General features: G+C 49.2%; 1 protein-coding gene across 2 annotated transcripts in view; it reads left to right on the forward strand.

Annotated features, from left to right (window-relative positions):
• Nucleotides 1-1559: 1559 nt before the first annotated feature.
• The window catches only part of SEMA4D (semaphorin 4D), a 118788-nt gene continuing 105547 nt past the window's right edge, over nt 1560-14800 (forward strand). For both annotated transcript variants that reach the window (XM_033429612.2, XM_012533359.3), the window contains exon 1: nt 1560-1742. The gene's annotated coding sequence lies outside the window, so the exon portion shown is untranslated. The remainder of the gene's footprint in view (nt 1743-14800) is intronic.

A 14800-nucleotide genomic window follows, 5' to 3' on the forward strand; every position in this document is an offset into this window, starting at 1 on the left:
ATGCTGTTAAAACAGCCCTGCCCTAATCTCTTCCCATTAAGTTTTACTCCAAATTAGATGGTGAACACAGATTCACAGACTTCTCCCACTGGAAGACAGCTTGGAAGGGACATCTCCCCCATGTCTTTCTCATAAGAGTAGCCAACGATGAATGTGGGCCACATGGTCCTGGGGGCTTTACCCAAGATTCTCTCCTCCGTGCTCAGCAACCCTTGGAGAAATCCTCACCTTGGGAAGGGTGGGACAGGGCTCACAGGGTCACCCTGGAAGCATCAGAGCCAGGACTCAAACCGGAGTCTATCAGATTCCAGATTCCAGGTCATGATCTCTACCTACAGAGGGTAAGGGGGTGAGCTCCTGGCAACCCCTACCTGCACCCTTGGCACTAGCTTCACCATCTTAGTTTTGCTGGCCCTGTGTCAGTGTACTGGCCCTAAGGCCTGCCTCTTGGAATGTCAGCATGGAAAGGCAACTGGCCCCTGAAGGGAGTGAGGCTCTCGGGCCTACTACTGATCATTTAGGAATGGCTTCATTTTAAAACTCTCACCCTGGCTCTCAGTGGCTTGGAGGTATCAGGAAAGCGGCCTCAGGTGCCCTGGGAGTGTGCCTGCAGCCTGGAGATCTATGGCCAGGCCTCGCGACAGAGCTCCCTGACTCCTACTCATGGGGAAATCCTGGCTCATTCATTGGGAACTGTACCCCCTTCTCTGGACAGCATCCCTCAGCAGGCCTACTGGCCAGGCCAGCCACCTTCCAGACCTGTCACTTCTTTCTCCAGGGCAGAAAGGTTTGGAGAAGTCTTCGGAGGGTACCTAGGTCCTCAAACCTGTGGGTTAGTATAAATGTGTGTCACCAGGGGTATAGCAAATGTTGAACACAAAACAAACAGTTGGCATGGGGGCAAACAGAAGGGCTGCAGCAAATCCTAGATTGGTACCAGCCTGCTTCACCCTGGAAAAATAGCAGGAGGTTTGGTTTGGAGTATTCTTATACAAATCAGATTTGCTTGGAAGCAAAGGAGCAAGTGTCCTGGGAGCCCACATGCTTTGTCCACACAGTGTGCAGGTCCCCAACACAGCTGCACCAGGCCCTGCGGGAGAAACCTTGGAGATTTGGCGGGGCCTGGAAAGGGTGGGGTCAGGTCAGGCTCCCAGATGGGGCAAGCTGCTCCATTAGCAGGTGGTGAGGAGGGGGTAACTGGGCACTTCACCATAACCTGTGTTGGACCCAGCAGAGAACTGGCCAGGGCAGGGGTTAGCCTCTGGGAGCCTGGGGGATAGGAGACGAAGGTGGGAGATGGGGAGGGAAGAGGACAGAGGGAAAGTGTGTAGGTGGGAGGTGGTACGGGCCAGCGGGGGAGGGGGGCAGGGAGGAGTAGAGGAAGGTGAAGAAAGGGGAGGGAAAAGGGGAGGGACGGAGAGGCTAGGGGAGAGAGGAAGAGGGCGGAGAGCCGGGCGGGGAGTAGGAGGAGGCAGGGGAGAGGGGGAGGGACGAGAGAGGAGGCGGGAAGGGGAGGAGGGGAGCAGAGGAGGGGCCTGCGCACCACCCCATGCCCTCCCTCCCGCGCCGGCCTCCGCGCCCTCGCGCGCCGCAGCATCCCCGCGCAGCCTGGCCGCGTCGCCCCTCCGCGCCGGGCCTGAGAGCCGGCCGCCTCCGCCGCCGCCGCCGCCGCCATCATTCCTACGCCCGCGCTCTCTGGGCTGGGCACCTCTGGTCCGCGCGGCCAGGACGCACCACGCCAGGTAAGGGCCGTTGGGCAGAGGGAGGGCGCGGGCCGGGCAGGTGCGTGGGGGCGGCGAGACCCTCCCCGGGCCGGTCCCCAGAGCCCTCCCGGAGCCCCCGACCCGAAGCCCCGTGACTCCTCCCCGGACCCCCGGACCCTCACGGAGTCCCGTTCCCGGAGCTCCCTGACTCCTCCCCGGACCCCTCCCGGAGTCTCCACCCTGGACCCCCAGGACCCCTCCCCTGCTTGGCTCCTTCCCTGCCCCGGCGCGCAGGTGGCTCGGCGGCGCTGGGGGCTCGGGGCGCGTGGCCAACCCTGCCCAGGGGCGGGGGCGGTGCGTTCGGCCAGGCCCGCCGATCCTGTTCTCCCGGCCCCCGCCCCACTCTGGCCATTCGGGCCTGGCCAGGCCCCGCGGCTTCTATTTCTGTCTCCGAGGCCGCGGATCCTGGGCGCTGGACCCGGAGCCGCGCACTCAGACAGGTGGGGCAGGTCGGGGCCCTGGTGATGAATGCTGCAGGCCTCGGCTTCCTTTAGGGTTTTGGCTGCGTGATTCTAGAACAGCCAAGGAGAATCAGCAGCCTTAGCTCAGGGCTGCACCTGTTGCAGCCGCTTGGTGAGCTGCAGGAGGCTGAATCCACTGGGGTTTTGCCAATACAAACATGGAAAAGAGAGTTGGGTCGTGGTGATCCTCTTCGTTTATTTGATTTAGTATTGGAGGTGGGGTGCATGGGAGTCTGGAGGTGAGCAGTTCACCGAAAATGAGGCCTAGGCCTCATTGTCAAGGGCAGGGACCTGCTTTCTGGAGCGTTTGCCATGCGAAGTTGTTCTGCTTTTGATTTGAAAACCTCCCTTTATGTTAAGCACATCTAGGACTTGGTGACTGTGGCCAAGTGCCTGGCTCCCCTGTTCTGAGTCTATTCAAATCCACTAGGCGCCACTGAGCGGAAGTTTCCTTTCCAAGGGGTAAAGTGACATTGGTGACCTGTCACCTCATATCTGCCCCAGGCCTGCGGCCTGCCTTCTGGCTGCCTGAGGGCCGTTATTTGGGAATGTTTACTGTGTCCCAGAAACAGACTGCCTCAGCCAGTGCTGAGGCCAGGATTCTGGTAGAGATAATGCCCCGATTGTCACTTGAACCGTTGGTGTCTGTGCATAACGTCTGCAAGAATAAAGAAAAATAAAGCAGGCCTGCTCTGAGTACTCCAGGCACCAGGGATAAAACCTACAAGAATGAGGAGATGGTGAGGGACACGCTGGGGTATTTCTGTGGACAAGGACTGTCCCCCCCAAGAGGCTGGACCTTCAGATTGAACAAAAAAGTGTTTGTAATACAACCAGCAGGTAAACCAAATAAAGAAATAAAACTAATTGCTGGCACTGAGAGGCAGCCCTGCCCAGTTCCACTCTTTCACCATGTTACAGGACCCCGAGCTGACATGGGAACTGACTCCCTTTGATTGTTGGAAAATACAACCTTTCAGAGACCCTCCACTGGTAACCGGGGTGCTCTGGCAGGCTTGCTCAGGGTCCCGGCAGATGGTGCATCCACCCCGGCTCAGGAGTAGGGGGCAACGCCACACCACACAGCTGTCCAGTGGGTCTGGGGGCAGGGAGATGACCTTAATGACTCCTTAATGATTCACTCGTGGTCTGTTCCCTGTGGGTCAGCCAAGGCGGGTTTCATCTCAAGTGCCTTCCCCACACCAGGCAGGGATGTCTAGGCCAGTGCTTGGGAGTGCATGCTAATGGCTGGCTCTGAGTGAGGGGGGAGGACCATCCACTGGTGCCAGCACATAGCAAAATCAATAATGTGTTGCAGAGATCAATGGTTTTCTTGCTGGTCCTCTGTGCTTCTAGAGGGAGCCTGCCTCTCCCACACTGAGCATGGACAGGCCCAGGCTTCCCTCCCCTCCCTCTGGGTTCCATTTCTGGTGGGGGGAGGGGGGGTTCGGCCGGGATGGTGGCCAGGAGCCTCTTCCTAACCCCTTGTTCTGTCTGATGAGCCTGGGGCCAGAGCTCTTGGGTTGGCAGTTTGGACCCATGTTCCCTCCCCACCAGCAGGAGTCCCCAGTGTCCCTGGGTTAGGCCCCTGCTGCTGTGTAAATGAATTGGCTTTCTGATTGTTCCATAATTAACAGCAACCTTCCCCTCATGCTAAGAATTTGTTTGATCAAAAGAACTCCTGGGAAGGTGATGTGGCAGGTGGTGCTTCCCAGTGCCCCCAGTCCCCCATGCCCAGGCTCTTCTGAGAGTGATAGCAGTGGCCAGGTAACTGTCCAGGCCTGCAGGGTGCTGTGGGGTGAAGCTGGCCATGTAAAAATATACAAATGAACTTGCCATCAGTTGACTGTTGAGGGTGGTTGCTGGAAGAAAGACTACCGTCCTTCCTGGGGCTTGGCAGGTGCAGCCTCCCCAGCTCCACCCGTGCCACTAGGGCCCGTGGCCACTTGAGGATGTCGCGGGGCGTCACCCGAGAGCAGGCCGGTTGGGCAGGCTCCTCTGTACTGGAGACTCACTCAGCACAACTCATGGCCATTTCAGCCTGCCTGCTGTCAAGAGGTGATGTGGGGAAGTGGAGATTTATTAAGAGGAAATAACTGTTGATTCAGTCAAGTGGAGACAGTGTGTAAGTGGGCCTCGCCTGGAGCTGGGATGGCGTTTTTCGGTACGTCAACTAAGGTGACCTTTGGGATAGGCAAATTGGCTCATCCCAATTCCTTGGAGTGGCTCACTTTCCAGCTGCCTGACCCTTCCCGAGTGCATGAACGTTTACCTGGCAGGGTAGTACCTGGGCCAGGCATCACAGCAGCCCAGGTGTCGTTCCCCCATAACTGCCTTCCAGCGTGCCTTGTGATCCTCCACTGGGACATGGTCCCTTATTTGCTGTGATAGTCTCAAGATGCTGTCTATGAAAGTAGAGACTGCGTGAAAGTGATTCTTGACCCAAGAATCACTCCTTTCAAAAATTATGGTATTTATGAGACAGTTGGACATTTGTTGAGTGAATGATGATTTTAAAGGATAATTATATTCCTTAGAAACAGCATTGAGGTTACGTTGAAGCAATCTTTAGCCTTTAGTGATAGATACTGGAGTTATTTTCAGAGGAAATGATACAGCATTTGAGATCTGTTTCAGATCTCAGCACGGGTTGGGGTGGGGTGGGGTGGTGGAGGGGCAGGATTGTCCATGGTTAGATGGTTGTTGGCTCTGGGTGACCATACCTGAGAGTTTGTTATTCTGTTCAGGCCACTTCTGTGTATTTTTGAAATTCTTTACCGTAAAAAAGTTAATAATCTAAGAATCCCATTCCCCCCCACCCCAGAATGCCATAGGATCCTTCACTTCATGAAATAGTTGAGGGTTACTTTAAAAGAAGTGCCTGTGTATTAAGTGAAAACACTGCTCCTTAGTGTAGACTGTATGGAATGACTCCTTTTATGCATGTGTAGGTAATAAGGTGTAGAAGCACCTGGAAGGACAGACGCTGTGTATTGAATAGATGATGATGGAGTGCCACTGTGGATGAGTGGGACAGGCACTGCTCCAGGCTCTAAGGACATAGCTCCAAGCAAGAGTGACTGTCCAGCTAGCAACAGGGGTGGGAGGGAAGGATGTGTGTGTGCATGTGAGTGTGTGTGCTTGTGTGTTGAGGGAGGGTTGAGAAGGGGGAGGGCGGGAGGAGCAAGGGGAACCTGTCCTTTCAACCCCATGTACTTCTGTGTGGTTTGTTTCTTTTACAGTGGGATTATTTTTGTAATGATAAAATGTATTTTTAAGAAGGGGTCTCCATTAGGGAATAGAATAGCCTATTTTAAATATTAAATTTCTAAATCTAAATTCTAAATGGATTTGACTTGTAGGAATTCATGTTCCTACACAACTTAATAACGGATGATGTGGCTTAAATGAGGCATTCAATGAATCGATAGTCACTGATGCTCTGAGTATGTGATCTGTGGGCCATGAAAAAGAGACATTGATACCCTCGGCAATAGCGGAGACAAGACCCAAACCCTGAAAATTAAACAGCAACATCATCTCTCAATGGGGGCAGTAAGCTGAGGGACCATCCTGGTCCTGGGCCGTGGGATGGGGAAAGCCCTCAGCTCAGACCCACCACAGTCCTGTTTTAAATGGAGAACCACCTTCCCTTCCATGGCACTTGGCCCAGAAACAAAAGCAAAGACGGTCCAGGGCCTTCGTGGGTGGATTTCCACTGCTAGTTGGATGACCTGCCACTGTGGGGCTGTCCCACACATTTTTAGCAGTTGCTGTTTTTTCTTTTAGTAGAGGGTATGTTAAGTCACTTTAATCTTATACCAACAAAAAAGCATAAAAATCCTATATCCACAAAGTAAAAAAGTACAAGTTTTCTGGGATCCTAAGTTTTTTTTTTTTTTTCTATTTTCCTGTCCTATTGCAAGAAATTTGAGTTGCTTAAGCACCAGAATGTAATCTGCTTTGATCTAGTGTTTGGGTGTTGTTTGGCTCTGATGCGTGTTTTGATTTTGTTTGCAAGGACACTATGTTCCTGGGGGCCTGCCCTGAATAAGGGCCTCAGCTGGACCCCACTTTGTTCTCACCGTGTGTTAGGGAGTTTTGTTTGTTGTTGTTGTTTACTAGTATTTTCCGTGGCTGTGGGAGAGCACAGCCAGGCCTGCAGCAGGGTGGCTCTGCTCTGAGCCTGGGGTCTTGTCTGTGTGGCCGTGAGCCGCCTGCCATCAGAACGGGCTGTAAATACACAGCCCATTTTCCCATTGAGATCAGACGTGTTCCTTGCATCTTAGTGCTTCCCAGAGGCCTTAGGGATCCTGCCCAAGTAGAGCTGTGCTGTCTGGGCATTCAGGGCACACAGGAGGTCTGTGTCCTTTGTAGGTGAGGTCCCATCATTCATCTTTCTTGAGGTGAAGGAATTAGATACCTTTAAGCCCCCTTTCAACTCGCAGATTTGTCCACTTCATGGAGTCTCACCATTTCCCCCAGCAAATGTTTATTGAGCTCCAGTTGCAGCAAGAAACCAAGAGACAGAAGGCTCTGCCAACTTGGCACTTATGGTCAAGTAGCGGGTGATGGAAGGCTAAGGAGAAGAAATAAGTCAGAATGTCATGCATCGGGGCCATAGTGCTATTGTGGGGTCCAGGTGCTCAAGGGAGACAGCAGTTTGGGGGAGTTTGAGATTTGAAATTAGGTGGCTTGGTGGGCTGATGGAGGAGGTGAGGAGTGACCCAGGGGGACATCCCAGCACACTGTAGCAAGACCAGGGGGCGGGTGAGGCTGGAGCGCAGGAGCAGCCCCATGCAGGTGGTAGGTTTGGCTAGATTCTGGTATGTTGTGAAGATGGAGCCAACAGGATGATTGGAGCAATAGAGGAGTGCAAGGTGACCTCGAGATTCTTGGTTCAGGCAACCTGAAGGGTGGAGTGGGCATCATCCTGAGATGGACTGTCTGTGGGCAGAGCAGTTGTGGGGAATTCGGGAGGGTTGCTGGCTCTCCAGATGGTACCTGTGAGCTCCGTTGCTGTCCATGTGCTGGTGGTGAGGGGCTTTTCAGGCAAGTGAGGCTGGAGTTTGGGGGAGTGGCCTGGGCCCGGCAATCAACCTGGCTACTGCCGGAACACAGGTGTGATTTTTAAAGCTAAGTCAGCACAAGATGGCAGGAGAGTTGGATGGATGGAGGAGAGGAGAGGTCCAAAGTCAAGGGACCAAGAAGGAGTGCTATCAGGGCAGGAGAAAGCCAGAGGTGTCAGGGGCATCCAGGGCCATGGGCAGATCATGCATGGGGAGGAGTGGCTGCCTGGCCAAGGAGTCCAGTTAGGCGAGGACTGAGAATTATCCTTGGAGAATTGACCTTAGCAACATGGAGGTCATCAGTGTCCCGATGAGAGGTATAGGGGTGCGGTGGGCCAGGAAAGGGGGAGAAGGAGAGCTCAGGACAGCAAGAGTCGGTAACTTTTTCGAGAATTTTGCTGTGAAGGGGGCGCTGACAAATGGGGAGGAGCTGATGGGCATAAGGATTTGAGAGAAGGCTTATGTTTCAGGTTTCTGTCCTGAAGGGAAGGACGGAGTAGAGGGGAAGACTGATGAAGAAAGTGGGGTGGGGCCCTTGCCCAAGTCGTCTGATAGGGACAGATGGGAGGCCAGCTGTTCCCCCGCAAGCAAACTTTCATTGGCTCTAGTGTGCACTGCCCCTCTGCTTGGCCCTGAGGTATGCAGACAGGGGAGAGGAGCCAGGGCCTCAGAGAATGGTTATGGAAGTTTGTGACAGCAGAGCCTCTGAGTACCGCAGTGGGTGCCCAGGGGCGATGGAGCGCTCTTGGGTGGTGAGCACAGAAGGCCTGGAGAGCTGAGTTTGCTAGGCTCCTGGGCAAGGGGTGGATGCCCTCCTGGCTGAGAGGACACCTGTGCGGGGCAGGAGAAGGGCGAAGGGAGGCCAGGTCCACTGGCCTGATGGGCCTGGCCAGAAACAAGGCTGAAAGTGGGGCTGTGTCCTCACAGCCAGAATGTGAGCATTTCCCTCCTGATGTTAGCCTGGCATTTCCTATATATAGGCCCCATTCACTAGCGAGGACCTGCGTGTTACCTGCAACACTGCCTTAATTCCATATCCACTGAACGCTACGTGAATGAGAGAGAGAACCCATCTGCAGGAGTGGTTCCTATGCCAGCGGCATCACATCCCCCGAACTTGCCACAAGTGCAGGTTTTCACCTCTACCCCAGACCCCCTGAATCAGAAGCTCTGGTTTTAATAGGCCACCCAAGGCTGGGCTAAGCACAGCCTGCCCTTGTGGGCTGCACTCTGGAGGGCAGACAGGAGGACAGAGGCAGGGCTGTGGGCCTCACTCTGGATGTCCATTAGACTTGGGGTGTTTGCCTGTAGAAACAATGTTTCGTTAACCAGTATTATTGAGGCATAATTTACGTACAGTAAAAGGTACTGTTTTAAGTACCCTGTTCAGTGAGTTTTGACAAAGGTACACAGTTATGCAACTGCCAGGAGTGGGTGAACTCTGGCCTGCAGGTCAAGTGCACCTCACACATTCATGCACCCACACCATCCCTGGCCACTGTCAGCCGGAGTTGAGCAGTTGCAACAGAGATTGTTTAGCTTGTGAGCCCTCCCCAAATTTCCTGTTGCCTCTTTGCAGTCAGCCCTCCACCCAAGCAATCACTGATCTGCCGAAATTAGACTATTATGAGATTTGTTTCTTTAAGAGTTTCAAAATGGAAGCATGTATTGTAGACTCTGTGTCTAGCTTCTTTCCCTTGGCATGTTTTTGAAATTTGGTACACGTGGGTGTACCATGGTTTATTAGTTAATTCACCTGTTGGTGGATGTTTGGATTGCTCCCTGTTCGAGGTTGTTGTGAATAAAAGTGCTGTGAGCTACAACTCAACACAAAAGGAAAAACAACCAGTTGAAACATGAGCGAACGTATTATATCTCCAAAGAAGGTGGACAAATGACAAATAAGCACATGAAAAGATGCTCAGCGTCATTAGTCACTAGGGCAGTGCAAATCCAAACCTCAGTGAGATACCACTTCCGTCTCACCAGAATGGTTTTTATCAAAAAAAAGGGAAATAATAAGTGTTGGTGAGCGTACGGAGAAATTATAAATTTCATACATTGCTTTGAGAATGTAAAATGGTAGAGCAACTTTGGAAAACAGAGATTCCTCCAAAAGTTAAATATAGAACTGTCATATGACCCAGCAATTCTACTCCTGGGTAAATACCCAAAAGAATTGAAAATAGATATTCAAACAAAAACTTGTTTACCACTGTTCATAGCAGCACTGTTCACAATTTGGGAACCAACCCAAATGCCTATTAGTGGATGAATGAATAAATAAATGTGGTCCCTCTAGACAATGGAATATTACTTAGCTGGAAAAGGAATGAAGTACTGATGCGTGCTGCAACATGGATGACCCTTGAAAACATTATGCTAAGTAAAAATAGTCAGACGTAAAAGTGCACATGTTACATGATTCCATTTATACAAAATATCCAGAATAGGCAAATCTCCAGAGTCAGAAAGCAGATTAGTGGTTGCCGGGGCTTGGAGCAGGGGAGAATGGGAGCGACTGCTTAATATGTACGGGCTTTCCTTTGGAGCTGATGAAAATGTTCTGGAACTAGATAGTGGTGATGGTTGCATACCCTTTAAAATGGTTAAAGTAGTAGATTTTATGTTATGTGTATTTTACCACTATAAAAAAGATATAGGGCTTCCCAGGTGGCGCAGTGGTTGGGAGTCCGCCTGCCGATGCAGGGGACGCGGGTTTGAGCCCCGGTCCGGGAAGATCCCACATGCTGCGGAGAGGCTGGGCCCAGTGAGCCATGGCCGCTGAGCCTGCGCTTCTGGAGCCTGTGCTCCGCAACGGGAGAGGCCACAGCAGTGAGAGGCCCGCGTACCGCAAAAAAATATAAATAAATAAAATAAAAAATAAAAAATGCTATATTCATTCGTATGCACATCTGGGTGCAGACAGGTGTTTTCATTTCTCTTGAGTAACTACTTAACAGTAGAATTGTGGGGTTGTGTGGTAAGTGTATCTTTAACTTCATAAGAAACTGGCAAACCGTTTTCCAAAGTGGCTGTATCATTTTACATCCCTACTGCTAATGTGCGAGCAGTTATTTCACATCCTTGCCAACACTTGCTGTTGTCAGTCTTTTTAATTTTAGCTATTCTAGTGGGAGTTGTGCTGGATCATGGACATTCTAGTTGAGTATCTTTTCCTGTATTTAGTAGCTATTTGTATTTATTATTTTACGTTTTTGTTCAAATCTGCTGACTTTTTTTTTTTTTTTTCCTAAAGAGATGCTCAGGACTTACCCTGACTCTTAGTTGAAACTAACTAACTTACCAGATTAACTAACTACCTACCAGACTCTTAGTTGAAAGGCCTGGTGGGCTATGATGTAGAAACAGGGGCTGTTTTTTTTTTTTAATTAATTAATTAATTAATTTATGGCTGTGTTGGGTCTTCGTTTCTGTGCGAGGGCTTTCTCTAGTTGTGGCAAGCGGGGGCCACTCTTCATTGCGGTGCGCGGGCCTCTGACTATCGCGGCCTCTCTTGTTGTGGAGCACAAGCTCCAGACGTGCAGGCTCAGCAGCTGTGGCTCACGGGCCCAGTTGCTCAGCGGCATGTGGGATCTTCCCGGACCAGGGCTCAAACCTGCGTCCCCTGCATTGGCAGGCAGATTCTCAACCACTGTGCCACCAGGCAAGCCCCAAATCTGATGACTTTTAAATTGGGTTATTTGTCTTCATATATTTGAGTTCTAAGAGTTCTTTACATATTCTGGATTCAAGTTCTTTGTTAGATATTTGTATTGCAAATACTTTCTCTCAGTCTGTGGCTTACCTTTTTACTTTATTAATGATACCTCCTTGGGACTTCCCTGGTGGTCCAGTGGTTAAGAATCCGCCTTCCAATGCAGGGGACACAGGTTCAATCCCTGGTCAGGGAGGTAAGATCCCACATGCCGCAGGGCAGCTAAGCCCGCGTGCCACAGCTGCAGAGCCCACACACTCTGGAGCCCACACCACCACTAGAGAGAGGCCCGCATGCTGCAACGAAAGATCCTGCACATTGCAACTAAGACCCGACGCGGCCAAAAATTAAATAAATAAATAAATATTAAAAAATGGTATCTCTCAAAGGGCATATATTTTTAGTTTTAAGTCCAGTTATATCAATTATTTTTAGTAGTTTAGGCTTTTTGTGTCCTATATAAGAAACTTTGCCTCGCCCATAGTCATAAAGATTTTCTCCTGTGTTTTCTTCTGAAAACATTATGGTTTTAGCCTTTACGTTTAGATCTGTTATCTATATTGAGTTACCTGTTAACTGGAAAGAGCTAAGAACTGAGGTTTATTGTTTTGAGTGTGGATAGCCAGTTGTTCCAGTGCCATTTGTTAAAGAAACTGTCCTTTCTCCACAGAATTATTGGCATCATGTTTGAAAAGTAATTGAGAATCTGTGTGACTTTGTTTCAGGCTCAATTCTGGTCTGTTTTGGCTTATTCACCATTGACCCTAGAACCACTCTGTATTCATGACTTGCTGTGTAGCAATTCCTGAAGTCAGATAGTGAGACTTCCAATTGTACTTCCTTTTCAAAATTGTGTTGTCTAGCCTTTGCATTTCCATATAAATTTAAAATCAGCTTACCAGTCCTTCTACGAAAAAGCCTGCTTCGATTTTGACTGGGGTTGCATTAACTCCTTAGATCAACTTGGGTAATATAGAAATTTTAACAATATTGAGCCTCAGTCAGCGATCATGGACTACCTTTCTGTCTGTGTTTGCCTTTCTTCATTTTTCTCAGCAGTGATTTGTAGCAGTCACTGTAGGTCTTATACATATTTAATCAAATTTATTCATAAGTATTTTATGGTTTTGAATGTTATAAATGGATTTAAGCATTTTTTATTTTCTAATTGTTTATTATACTATAAGGAAACACAATGGATTTTTATATTGTTTATTCTATCACCTTTCTAAATTTACTTATTTGTTTGAGTAGCTTTTCTGTAGTCCTTCAAGATTTTTGCACAAAGATAATGACAGTTACAAATAGGGACCATTTTACTTCTGTCTTTCCAGTTAAAATGCTTTTTATTTCTTTTTCTTTTATTCCATTGTCTAGGATGTTTAACAGAAGTGGTGACAGTGGGCATTCTTACCTGTTCCCAATCTTAGGAAGAAAGAACTTGTCTTTTCATTAAATATGATGTTAGGTGAAGATTTTATATAGATGCCTTTTCTTTTTATTTATTTATTTATTTATTTTTGGCTGTGTTGGGTCTTCATTACTGCATGCGGGCTTTCTCTAGTTGCGGCCAGCGGGGGCTACTCTTCGTTGTGGTGTGTGGTTTTCTCATTGCGGTGGCTTCTCTTGTTGTGGAGCACAGGCTCTAGGCACATGGGCTTCAGTAGTTGTGGCAGGCGGGCTCAGTAGTTGTGGCACATGGGCTTAGTTGCTCTGCGGCATGTGGGATCTTTCTGGACCAGGGCTCAAGCCTGTGTCCCCTGCATTGGCAGGTGGATTTTTAACCACTGCGCCACCAGGGAAGTCCAATGCCTTTTTATTTTGAGGTTAAGGAAGTTTCTAGTTTGCATGGAGTTTTTATCAGGAATGGATGTTGAATTTTGTTATATGCTTTTTTTCTGTATCTGTTGAGATAATCATATGGTTTTTCCTCTTTTTTTCTTATTAAATATGCTGAATTACATGAGTTAATTTTTGAATGTTAAACAACCTTGCACTCCTGGCACAAACCCCAGTTGGTCATGATGTATAATCCTTTTTATGTATTGCTGTATTCAATTTGCTACAATTCTGTTAAGGTTTACTTATAACTATATTCATGAGGGATATTGTATTCTTTTCCTGTAATACCTCTGTCTGGTTTCTGTATCAGGGTAATGTTGGCCCCACACAATGATCTGGGAAGTGTTCCCTCTTCATTTATTGTTATTTTAAGAGTTTGTGGGCTTTCCTGGTGGTGCAGTGGTTAAGAATCCGCCTGTCAATGCAGGGGACATGGGTTCTAGCCCTGGTCCGGGAAGATCCCACATGCCGCGGAGCAGCTAAGCCCGTGCGCCACAGCTACTGAGCCTGCGCTCTACAGCTCGCGAACCACAACTACTGAAGCCCGTGTGCCACAACTACTGAAGCCCGCGCGCCTAGAGCCCATGCTCCGCCACAGGAGAAGCCACTGCAATGAGAAGCCCGTGCACCGCAATGGAGAGTAGCCCCTGCTTGCCGCAACTAGAGAAAGCCCGTGCACAGCAGTGAAGACCCAATGCGGCCAAAAATAATAAATAAATAAAATAAATAAATTTATTTTTAAAAAAGAGTTTGTGTAGGATTGGCATTGTTTCTTCCTTAAATATTTGATAGAATTTATTAGTGAAGCTGTCCTGGATTTTCTTTATAGGGAGGGTTTTTAATTATGAATTCAGTTTATTGATATAGGGCTATTAAGACTTTCTAATTCTTCTTTTTTATAAATTTATTTATTTATTTTTGGCTGTGTTGGGTCTTTGTTGCTGCAGGCGAGTGGGGGCTACTCTCTGTTGCAGCGCGCGGTCTTCTCATTGCGGTGGCTTCTCTTGTTGTGGAGCACGGGCTCTAGGAGCATGGGCTTCAGTAGTTGTGGCACATGGGCTCAGTAGTTGTGGTGCACAGGCTTAGTCGCTCCGCAGCATGTGGGATATTCCCGGACCAGGGCTCGAATCCGTGTCTCCTGCATCGACAGGTGGATTCTTAACCACTGTGCCCCCAGGGAAGTCCCTCTATTTCTTTTTGAGTCAGTCCTGGTGATTTGTGTGTTTCAAGGAATCTGCTCATTTCTCCTAAGTTGTCAAAATTGTTGGCATAAAATTGTTTATAATATTCCTTTATTATCCTTTTAACATCTCTGGATTTGCATGATGTTCCCTCTTTCATTTCTGAGCCTGGGATTCTTTAAGAAAAAAAAAAAACAGCGTGAAACAAAACCCCAGTGTCTGTCCCCACACCTGCCCAGTTACATCAGAATCTTTTGGGGTGGGAGGGAGGGCATGGATCCATGCTTTTGACAACTGCTCAGGTAATTCTTGTGCAGCCAGAATTGAGAACCTTTGACGCAGAGGAAGGAGGGATTAATCTTTACTTAGCAGGCCTCCCAGAAGCGGGAGAAGGAGGATCTGAGAGAGCAGAGGAGGATTTGGGTCCTGGTGTCTGAACACAGGGTTTGTTTGGAGAACAGCAGGCCAGCAGCCTTGGCCGGGGCTTTAGGTTTGGTGTGGACCCTGGTTGGGCCTGCAGGTGCGGAGGGCGTTCTGTATGTGCCAGATCTTGGAGTAAGCGAGAAATGGGAAGGAAAGCAGCTGGCCAGGAGACAAGGCCTGGAACACCAGACCACACGGCTTAGACTTCCTTCTCTGCAGGGTTGTTGTTTGTTTTTAAGTGAGATCTCCTGAGGTATAATTTGTGATCAGGAAAGTTCACCCATTTTAATGTCCTGTTCTATGAGTTTCAAAACATAGTCATGTAACGACCACCAAATATGGA

The sequence above is a fragment of the Orcinus orca genome, chromosome 6, assembly GCF_937001465.1.
Source record: "Orcinus orca chromosome 6, mOrcOrc1.1, whole genome shotgun sequence".
Taxonomy (NCBI): domain Eukaryota; kingdom Metazoa; phylum Chordata; class Mammalia; order Artiodactyla; family Delphinidae; genus Orcinus; species Orcinus orca.